The sequence below is a fragment of the Hibiscus syriacus genome, unplaced genomic scaffold (genome assembly GCF_006381635.1).
Source record: "Hibiscus syriacus cultivar Baekdansim isolate YM2019G1 unplaced genomic scaffold, ASM638163v2 tig00111812_pilon, whole genome shotgun sequence".
Taxonomy (NCBI): domain Eukaryota; kingdom Viridiplantae; phylum Streptophyta; class Magnoliopsida; order Malvales; family Malvaceae; genus Hibiscus; species Hibiscus syriacus.
In genome coordinates, this window is record NW_024063187.1 from 592,139 (window position 1) to 602,420 (window position 10,282).

The 10,282-nt window shown below is 33.4% G+C and overlaps 1 pseudogene; it reads left to right on the top strand.

Annotated features, from left to right (window-relative positions):
* The first annotated feature begins 200 nt into the window (after positions 1-200).
* Positions 201-2,378, top strand: LOC120171165 (annotated as a pseudogene).
* Positions 2,379-10,282: the final 7,904 nt, after the last annotated feature.

Sequence of the window (10,282 nt, forward strand, 5' to 3'; positions counted from 1 at the left end):
AACCTTTTATTCATCTTAAATTTTAAATTTAAACTATCCATAGTTTTTATATAAGCAATATCTTAGTATTTTAAACTACACTTCTATTATAAATTAAATTATTAATAAATAATATTTTAAAATTACAAATTACAAATAAATAATTAACCACATAAATACACCTGCATTTTACTTTGCGAAGGGGCATTCAACCAGTTTTGCCTGTCCTTTCTAATTTTATCAGAAAAAAGACTTGAAAAATGGAACACGAAACTCAGCAGCAAGGAAATCCCAATAACCCAACCGCCGATCAAAACGCGCCTTTGATCAACTCCTTCATCGAAATCACTTCTTCTTCCAAAGAAGAAGCACTCTTCTTTTTGGAATTCCACCAGTGGGACCTCGACGCCGCCGTTTCCACTTTCTTCGACAGCAATTCCACCGCCGCACACCAACCGCACTCGATCGCGCCTCCCGGTTCCGGCGCCGTTAACAACTCCCCGACTTCCTCACCCTTTGATTATTCTCCCTCGCAATCGCCTTCTAGGTCCCGCTCGCCTTCTCCTGCCCGCCCCTCTCGCCCCCCTTATACACTTAGGTCGCGCCGCAACGGTGATAAGAAACCGTCTGGTAGCGACGAAAGCAACGCTCGCGGCGTTCGTACCCTCGCCGATCTGAACCGGTCTCCTCCTGGTGGATCCGACAGCGATTCCGATGAAGGTCAGGATTATTTCACCGGCGGTGAAAAAAGGTATAATTCTTTTACGGAGGCCTTCACTTTTTGTTATGATTTTTTTTCTTCTTCAATTTGTTTATCTGGGTGAGTAGTGGGATGGTGGTTCGAGATCCTTCGAAGCATCAGGATGTGGATTCGATTTTTAATGAAGCGAGACAAGCGGGAGCGGTGGAAGGATTTGATGATTACTTCCGACCATCGTCTTCCAGCACGAGAAGCTTCAGTGGGACGGCAAGATTACTTACTGGAGAAACCGTGGCACCTGCTCCACCACCACCACCTGAAGTTGTCAATCACACTGTTACTTTCTGGAGGAATGGTTTTACAATTGATGATGGGCCTTTGCGTCAACTCAATGATCCTGCCAATGCTTCTTTCATGGAGGTACAATTTGGTTATTAGGTATATTTGATATACAATGGTGTACAATTTACTCTGATTATATATATATGCGTGCTTGATGAATTACAAATTTAGTTGTTTTGGACTTAGGGTTGTGTTTTTTTAGATGTTCTGGTTTTATATCAATTAGCTTTAGAGGTTAATCATTAATGTTGCTTCATGACTGAGCTTCTTGATTAACGAAGTGCCTTTTCCGATGGTTTGCTTTTATTCAATGCATCATATTGTTGTGGATCTTGTGTTTATTTGTTGCTATTTATATGTATTTGTTAGTTGACTCAGAATCTGAGTAACGTAAGTTTTGTTTTTAGGTAAAATTGAGGTGATTACATGTTCGAACAATCTTTGGCATTCTCGATAAGTTCGATTTTACCAATGTCACTCATGGTGTGCGTTTGTGTTTCTGCCTTGTTCTTGTTCGGTATAGATTGCTAATGTGCTTGTTCTTGATCATATTTGAATGCAGAGTGTGATGAGGTCTGTGTGTCCAAGAGAGCTTCAACCAGCTGATCCGAGAACAAAAGTGGAACTTAACCTCCTTCGACGGAATGAAAACTATTCTGTGCACCCATTTTTTCCCCTCTTATAATTTCTTGGTATCTCTGTGCTTTTACCTGTTTCTGCGATGATGTTAACTTTCTTCCCTTGCTTTCATGCAGGAACCAAAGAAGCGCCAAGGTGCATTTCAGGGTGTTGGAAGAACTCTAGGCAGTAGCAGCAGCTCAAGCCCTACTCCCTCGAGCCAACTGCTGCTGCTGCAGGTAGTGTCGCCACTCCACCAACCCAGTCTATGGGGTTGGTTGTGGATTCATCATTGCCAACAACCTCTATTCAGCTAAGGTTATCGGATGGTACACGCATGATCTCACGCTTCAATTACCATCATTCAATCAGAGATGTCCGTGGGTTCATCGATGCATCACGGCCCGGTGGTGCAAGAGACTACCAGTTGCAGACAATGGGTTTCCCTCCTAAACAACTGACTGATTTGGACCAAACAGTAGAGCAGGCCGGCATTGCTAATTCAGTTGTTATCCAGAAATACTAGCCAGGGTTTTTAATTTATTTTTTCCATTTTTATCACAATTGCTGGTTGGCTCCATGAGATGTTATGCAATTGAACATTACTCTATTGATCAAAACTGATGGGGATTCACAAATCTTTGACGTTGTTTATGTTAGAAATGTTCAGGCAGTATTCAGTAATTTATAGGGATGAATTTTCAAATTCATCTTCTTAAAACATAAGGTGAATGTCCATTGCTATTGTTTTCTTGGTCATTTGGTCCTAATTGTTTGGTTCAGGTGATGTATGGTATAGTCGTTACATTCTTTTTGTATGGGTCAAATTATATAAAAAAAATATAGAGGGACTATAAAAGGCTTATATCACAAATAAGTACTTACATTATATCAACCTTTCCGATCAAGTACCTAAAGTGTATTTTGTTCCAAAATAAGTATATAAACTTATCTTTTTGGTCAAAATAGGTGCTTAAAGTATTTTTCTGTCTAAATAGGTACCTAAATTATTTAATTTTTTCATATAAGTACCTAAAGTATTCTTAAATAATGTCATATGTCAACTTTTTTTATAACTTGGATGAAATTTTTTTGAATAGTACATTAGGTACCTATTTTGATTAAAAAGATGAGCTTTAGTACTTATTTTAACAAAAAAATACTTTAGGTACTTAGCTGAGAAAAAGAGTATATTTTAGGAACTTTTTTATAATATGAGTCATTATAAAATAATATTTGTTTATAATTTTTTAATTAATTGTTAACACACTGTACGAATACAATTGTTTGAATCCGAATATTTTAAAAATATAGCATTCGATTTTGTTAATATCACTTAATGAGTTTCATACGGATTAATTTCAATTAGGGTAATCAACACAAAAGAAAAGGGCACAAAAATGCTCTTCTGATATCTGATTGAGAGAGTTGAAGCTCCCACCCATTGCTTTTAAGCAATCTATAAATGGTATATAACTAGATATTTTAATGTATTGAAAAATAATGGACTGGGTAGATCTTAACCGGTTAACCTAGAGAAAGTATCCGCAATTTTAAGCAAATGGACATATTTTGTACCTATGATTTTGCTACAACTAGAAGCAACAATAATAAGCTCTGCGGTCATGGGAAAAAGAAGCATGAAGGGCTTCTGCATTTGCCGCAACCTAGGCCGAACAGAAATAATTGTTCTAGGGCCGTTGAACTGAAATTTATTACGAATTGGAGTAAATCCTCAAACATTAATTTTATGGTGGTTGTATGAAATAACTGCCATTAATACCTGCACCTCTCACTCACACCAGCTGACTGAAAATCTGCCTAAAACACTCCTATTATCACTGCACACAAGTGGGAAAAAGAAAAAAAAAACAAATTCAAAATGGTAATTTATGAGCTTTTGGCCCTGTACTAATCTTAATTTGAATTGCATTCAGTGCCAAGCAAAAAAGTAAAAGGTGATAATGATGGTTCACAAAGCTTCAATGATATTCTCTCTTTCTGCAGTTTCCCATAAAATCCACGAGACAAGAAAAACCCTATTTAATCACACTCACAAATCCAATCGACGTTCCTAAGGGAGGGCAACAACAAGCAAAGCAACTCAACCCTATCTAATCATGCTGAAACTACGTTCATATACATATTGCCTTTGACATTAATCCTAAACACAAGAGTTTGATTGATTAATTCATCTCTACATTCTGTACTTTGTACAATATCTGCTTGCTTTCTACTCACCAGCTAACTCCACGTATACTAAATTGTGATATCGCCTCTGATATCATCTAAAAATATGCTCAGAAGATTAAGAAAGAGAGATTATCTGAAACTTGAGTTGATTTGCCGCTGGTTTTCTTGACATGCATCACCTGTTGTGTAATGGGTTGGAGCCGGTCGGAACTCTTCGTTTTCCTTCACCGAAGTGGGAACTGGGTTGGTCTTTGAAGGGGGAACTAGAACTAGTTGACGAAGACCATGGATGAAAAAAATGTTGACGAGGTTGTCTGGTATGTTGGGTCGAAACACCAGATGCATGAATCCTGGAAGTAAATAGGAAGAAGATAACAACAAGGGAGCAAACCTGAAAACGATTCATTTTTTTTTTGTTGGTCTGAGAGGGATCGATAGATAGATATAGGAAATCACGGCACTAATGGCAAAGCCAGGTTGATATTAATATATAATAATATAAGGGCACAGACATTGGCCCATTTCTTTAACTATATGTATGCAAGGGTTTTCTTTTCTTTCTTTTTTAGCCTTGGGATCTTAGTTAGATGGGTGTGTTATATTATTATTATGGTTTTGTGGTAGGGCCATGGGATGAAGATGATCAGACGGTGGAGGAAGATCAAAGGAAGGGGATGGCCGGCATTTGACGGTGGGGTGCGGTGGTTTAAGTTGAAAGCTAAGGGGGACAATGACACAAACTCTTATGTGAAAACTTGGAGTGGAGGGGAAGGGAAGCCATCGCTGTCTTCCAAATTGCAGATGGGAAAATGGATGTTATTTTCCATTGAAAAATAAAATTGACAAGTGGAGTCCTACATTTGTAGGGTTTTCCCCAAACAATATGGAGTATAATACATGCTTGAAGAACAAAATTAATTAAACTGCCAGAAGGAAAAAAAACCCTAGTTTCTTACATACTGCCGAAACGCATGTTTGTTTGATAAAAAAGACATTGAAGAGATTTTATTGAACTTTTGTGACTGAAGGGAAATATTATTATTTTTAAAGATTTTGAATTTAAATAAATATTGGTTATAAGGCATATATTATAAGAGACTAAAATAATTTTAAATAAATTTTATTTTATACTCATTCGTAATGATTAAAACAATAGTTAATGGAGAATTTTGATGTGGTAAATGATGCGGACAATGTTATCGTGGCTATGGTGCAAAGGAGGTAGGTTTTTATCATTGCAAACGTGCCACTTTCAAAGATCTTTGTACGGCATACTTAAAAGGTAAAATTGGATTTCTAATCCCATATTTTTAATGTTCGCCGACATAAACTTTACCAAAATTTTTAAGGCTTAATGAAAAGATGTCTAAAATCTTTTTTTAAATAATTTAGGTATCTACGTTATAAACGTCACTATTTTAGGTACTCAGACCGTAAACGCTGTTAGTTTTTTCCGTTAAGTGAAACGTGTTATATTTTGGTAATTTTAAATTTTTTAAAACTAAAAAAATAAAATTATATTTAAAAAAAACAAAAATTTTGAAATAGCCCAAAACTTTGAAAACCATCATTTCAACCCCTAAACCCATGTCGACAACCATCATTTACCGTCGACGAAGCTCCACCCTACCTCACCTCACTTGGTGATCAATACCTCTGTGAAATCGCAACCGATTGACATCCAATTAACGTTTTGTACCTCACGAACCTTAAGATGAAAATCGCGATCACATGCAATTCTGATAGTCAACGACGAAAACTGCGACGACATATAATTAGGAGGATGGCAGGGAGTACGTCGACAACGGTGGTCGTGGCCATAAAGGACACCGGCGACGGGGTAGGGATTTAGGATTTTTAGAGATTTTATTTTTTTATAATTTAAGAGAAATTAGAGTTTTTTTTATAAATATAATAATGTTTTTAATTTTTTTAGAAAATAAAGGCTCAATACAAAAAATAAGTGTCTAAACTTTACCTCGATAAACGATTTAGTACATAAAGATTTTTTCACTAAAAATCGATGCTAACGTTTTCTTAGTTACACTTTTAGGTGCCCACCGTTATATTTTTTAATAATAAAAATATTATTTTTTAATAATAAAAATATTATTTTTTAATAATAAAAATATTATTTTTTAATAAAAAAGAAAAAACTTAATTTATTTACAAAAGAACCCCAAACTTTTAATGAAATTATAAAAAACTCAAAAAAAACTAAAATATCTCATTTCAACCCCGTTACCATGGTGGAATACTCGATGAGCACTGATAGAGCGACGACGAGGATGGGTTTTGAGTGGAATTGGATGGTGGTTCAAATGGGGGTGAACGTTGGGATCGGCCGGAATCGATGAAAAACATCGATGATGGTTTAAATTATGATGAAACTTCAAACCTTCTCCATGGCAAACGACGATAGCTTACGGTGAAAGGCCAATGGGAGTTTGATCGAAAGTTGACACCGATGCTAACGGCGGAAGCGGTGGAGGTCACGGTCGGCTGGTCGGCGACCATGGAAGGGGGAAGGGATAAAGGGGAAGGAAAAGGGTGGGTGTTGCGCGGGAATGGGATTTGTTTTTTTTAATAATAATAATAAAACAATATTTTTAATTTTAAAAAATTTTAAAATAAATTCTCAAAATTACCAGGGCTCGACATATGTCAGTTAACGGCCAAATTTAACCGTCGCTACGGTCCAGAAACTTAAAAGTGTTTCGATGAAAACGTTAGGCACATAATTTTAGCGAAAAATCTTTAGGCACTAAAACATTTTTTGAGATAAAATTCAGACACTTATTTTTGTATTAAGCCAAAAATAAATAAATTTCAAAATTACTAAAATATGACATGTGTCACTTAACATACGAATTAATGGCGTTTATAGCATGGACACCTAAAGTTATAACGTTTTTTAACGTTAAACACCAAGTTCATTCAAAAAATAATAATTTAGGCACCTATTCGCGAAAAAATATATAATTTGGACAATTATTTTATAATTAAGTCAATTTTTAATTATATACTAATTTCATAATTTGTTTTGTTATTTAAAATTTATAAAAATATTAAAAGAATTGTATTCATATTTATAATTGGATTTAAGTAAAAATATTATACTAAATAAATGAAATTTCAGTGAAGTTAATGTTTAAAAAATTATTTCAAGGTTGAATTCAATTTAAATAAATTGTTCTCAGTCTATTTCTCATAATGAAAGGACCAATTTATGTGTACGTGGGTGGTTGGTACAGCTGTCTTATCTAGCATTCACTCAAATTCTAAGTCCAAAACCATCGAACGATCTTTTCGAATATCAAAATATTATTTAGAATCAAATGAAACCTTGAATTTCAGAGAGATTCGTTTCCTATCACACTTATCATTGTTATTTATTTTCCATTTGTATATATAATAACACATGTATTTTTATTAAATGAATGGGTCTTAAAATTACACATGAATTTGTGTTGAATGTACAATGTTAGACCTTAACTTTTATTTTATGTGATTATATACAACGAGTTTGATTTTAATTTAATCTTATAATATACAAAGTTCCTTATCGATATAATATATTTTTGTGTTTACATATCATATTATGGTATTGGTATGTTTTATTGCTCATACCATTTATAATTAGATTACTGGGTAATATTATAGAAACTAACAACTCATTTGATATACATAATAATCACAAAAAACATTCTTAAATAATTCGTCTAATGCACGGACCAAATGATCTCACTGATTAAGGGGTTTATTGTTATTCTTAAAATTTAGAGTTTGAGCACCGTAAATGTCTAGGATATGGGTATTCATCTTCATTGAACATATACTACCTTGTATTTACTTCAGATTTATCAAAAAATAATTCGTCTAATAATAATTACTTACATTTTATTCTATGCCTCTGTAATGATATTTGTAATCAATCACTATTAGAAGTCCTTTAGCATAATTACCCCTTAAGACTAAATTTATCGTCATTTTCAAATAATAATAATAATGCTGATAATAATGGGGTCAATAAATAGGAAAAACCCATGCATTAAAATATAACTTTTTATTTAGGAATGAATACAAGACTTTAGGTCAGAATTTTTTTTTTAAAATCATATGAAAATTTAAAGCATGTAAAATTATAATAAAAATGTAAAATCAAACCATCAATTAAAAATATAAAAATATCTAAATTATATAAAAAATTAAATATATATAGAACTTAACCACTACATTCCATTAGTTCATTCATGTCCATCGTTAAACTGAAAAACAATACAAAAGAAGCACCCCATTAATGTGTAGAAATGAAACATCAACGCCAGTTCAACAAATGACATGCACTTGTTTCAACCAAACAGTTCTTTAATGGGGTTTTTCTAGCAAATCGATTGAGTTGGCTTTTGAATTAGTAAATCGAAAATGTAAGTGTGTGAATATATAACCCATTTGTGAATAGTCGTCTTCATTATCTCATGAAATGATTGAAAACCCTATTGACAGGCGGATAGTACTTCACTCTTGACATGATCATACGAAGCAAGTATGAGAGAAATGAAAACCCAAAGTTCTAGGTTTTTGTTAAAAAAAAAAAACCACAATAGCACCATTTCCTTTATATTTACCAAACTAACCTTGTCTAGAAATTTAGGTAAAGAGGCATGTTTCACAAACTGAGCCTTGCTAACGTGACTAAAAGGCATGTTCTACAGGGCGAGCTTTTCCCGGGTTCCAGTTGAGGTGGCACGCCAGTTGGGAGGCGTATCCTACGAATCGCGTCTTTGGGGGATTTCACATGCCAACTTAGAGGCGCATTTGAATGCGAACTTTCCAAATATACTCTTTTTTAATTTTAGGGTTAGAGTTTTGGAAAAAAATTAGGATTTTTAAAATGTTTAAATCATAAACCATAACTCTAATTCATTAGACGATAGAATATTAACCTAAATCATAAACATTAGACCTTATAAACAATAAATCATTAACCTTAAGCTCTTAACATTAAAGCGTAATCATCAACACTAAAATGAAAACTTAATTTACAAAACCAAAACCCTAAAATATTAACCTAAATCGTAGAATATAAACTGTAATTAAAATAAAATATACAAAATTATTAATATTTATATGAAAAAAAAATTATATAGAATAGAAGATTAGAAAATACAATACCAAAAATCAAAATAACATAAATTCTAATATCAAAAAAAAATTACATAATTACAGTCCACCGTTAAAAGATGATGAAAAAGATATATATTTTTCTTTTTATGGCCTAAGTTTCTACAATGTCCACATCTTTCAGGTTCTTTTGAGTTTGTCAAATATCCATATTACAATGAATTCAAGTGAATTTTGGACAACATGGTTCCCTTAGTAAAAATAGATATGGTATAATTGTAAGACAAGTCTAAATCTTATTTCGGTCTTTTTCATTACCTATAGGGGGAACTCAAATTCATACACCTTGAATACTTGCAAAATTTGGTAGACGAGATCAACATAACTTTTATAGTCCAAATGGGATTATGAGTAAGCTACTATGACATGGGAGCATGAGTACTTTAGAGCTTGAAAAAACCACAAGCACACCACCTTTCTTATAGATTCACTCTGAAAGAGTTAGATTCAATCCCTTGAAGAGGTTGTGGCATTTTAGTCACATAAAATAATTCATGGGTGTGAGAAAAATTTGTTTCCAATATTCCATTTGATGTTGCAACTTTTTTTATGTAGATATGCTACTAATATTGGGTGATAAACATGGTCGTTTTGTATCCAAGTAAGAGTTTGTCCCCGAGCTTCGCAAAAAGCTTACTTAAATGAAAATAATTTGTTTTAACCAAAACATTTACAGGTAAACGATGTGCCCCCTTTAAAGTTGAATTGATATCCTCATACGAGTTGGTTGTCATATGACCATATCAATATCCCCCATCATATACATTTGTTCACTTTTCTTTGTTGATGGTTCTGATGTAATTGTAGCCTTCGTCATTTTTGCATTGCAACTCTTAAAGCATAAACTCAAACCATTAATGTAAGAATTTATAACCTAATCCATATGTACTAGTTAGTGTCAAGTATAAATAAATAAAATGAAAATGACTGAGAAATGGAATTGAAAAAAGTATCATACTCATGCGTATAAGTCATTGACGTTCATCATTCTTTTTAAAATTTCCATGGTAGTTTGTAGCAATATGTCGGATACAATAACGTTGTTATACATGTGGAGGTTTCCACATTCTACCCAAAGAGTCCATTGTTACTTTGATCCTAGCTATACGGTCTAAATGATGCATATATCGTCTTTATTGACAACATGTAAGCGTAAATTTCTGAGGAAACAAGTTCAAAACTCTGTATCTTCCCTTTTAATAAGGACAAATGTAACGAAAAAATGTTGTGGTTACCATCTTAGAGAATTTCTAATAATAAAACTTG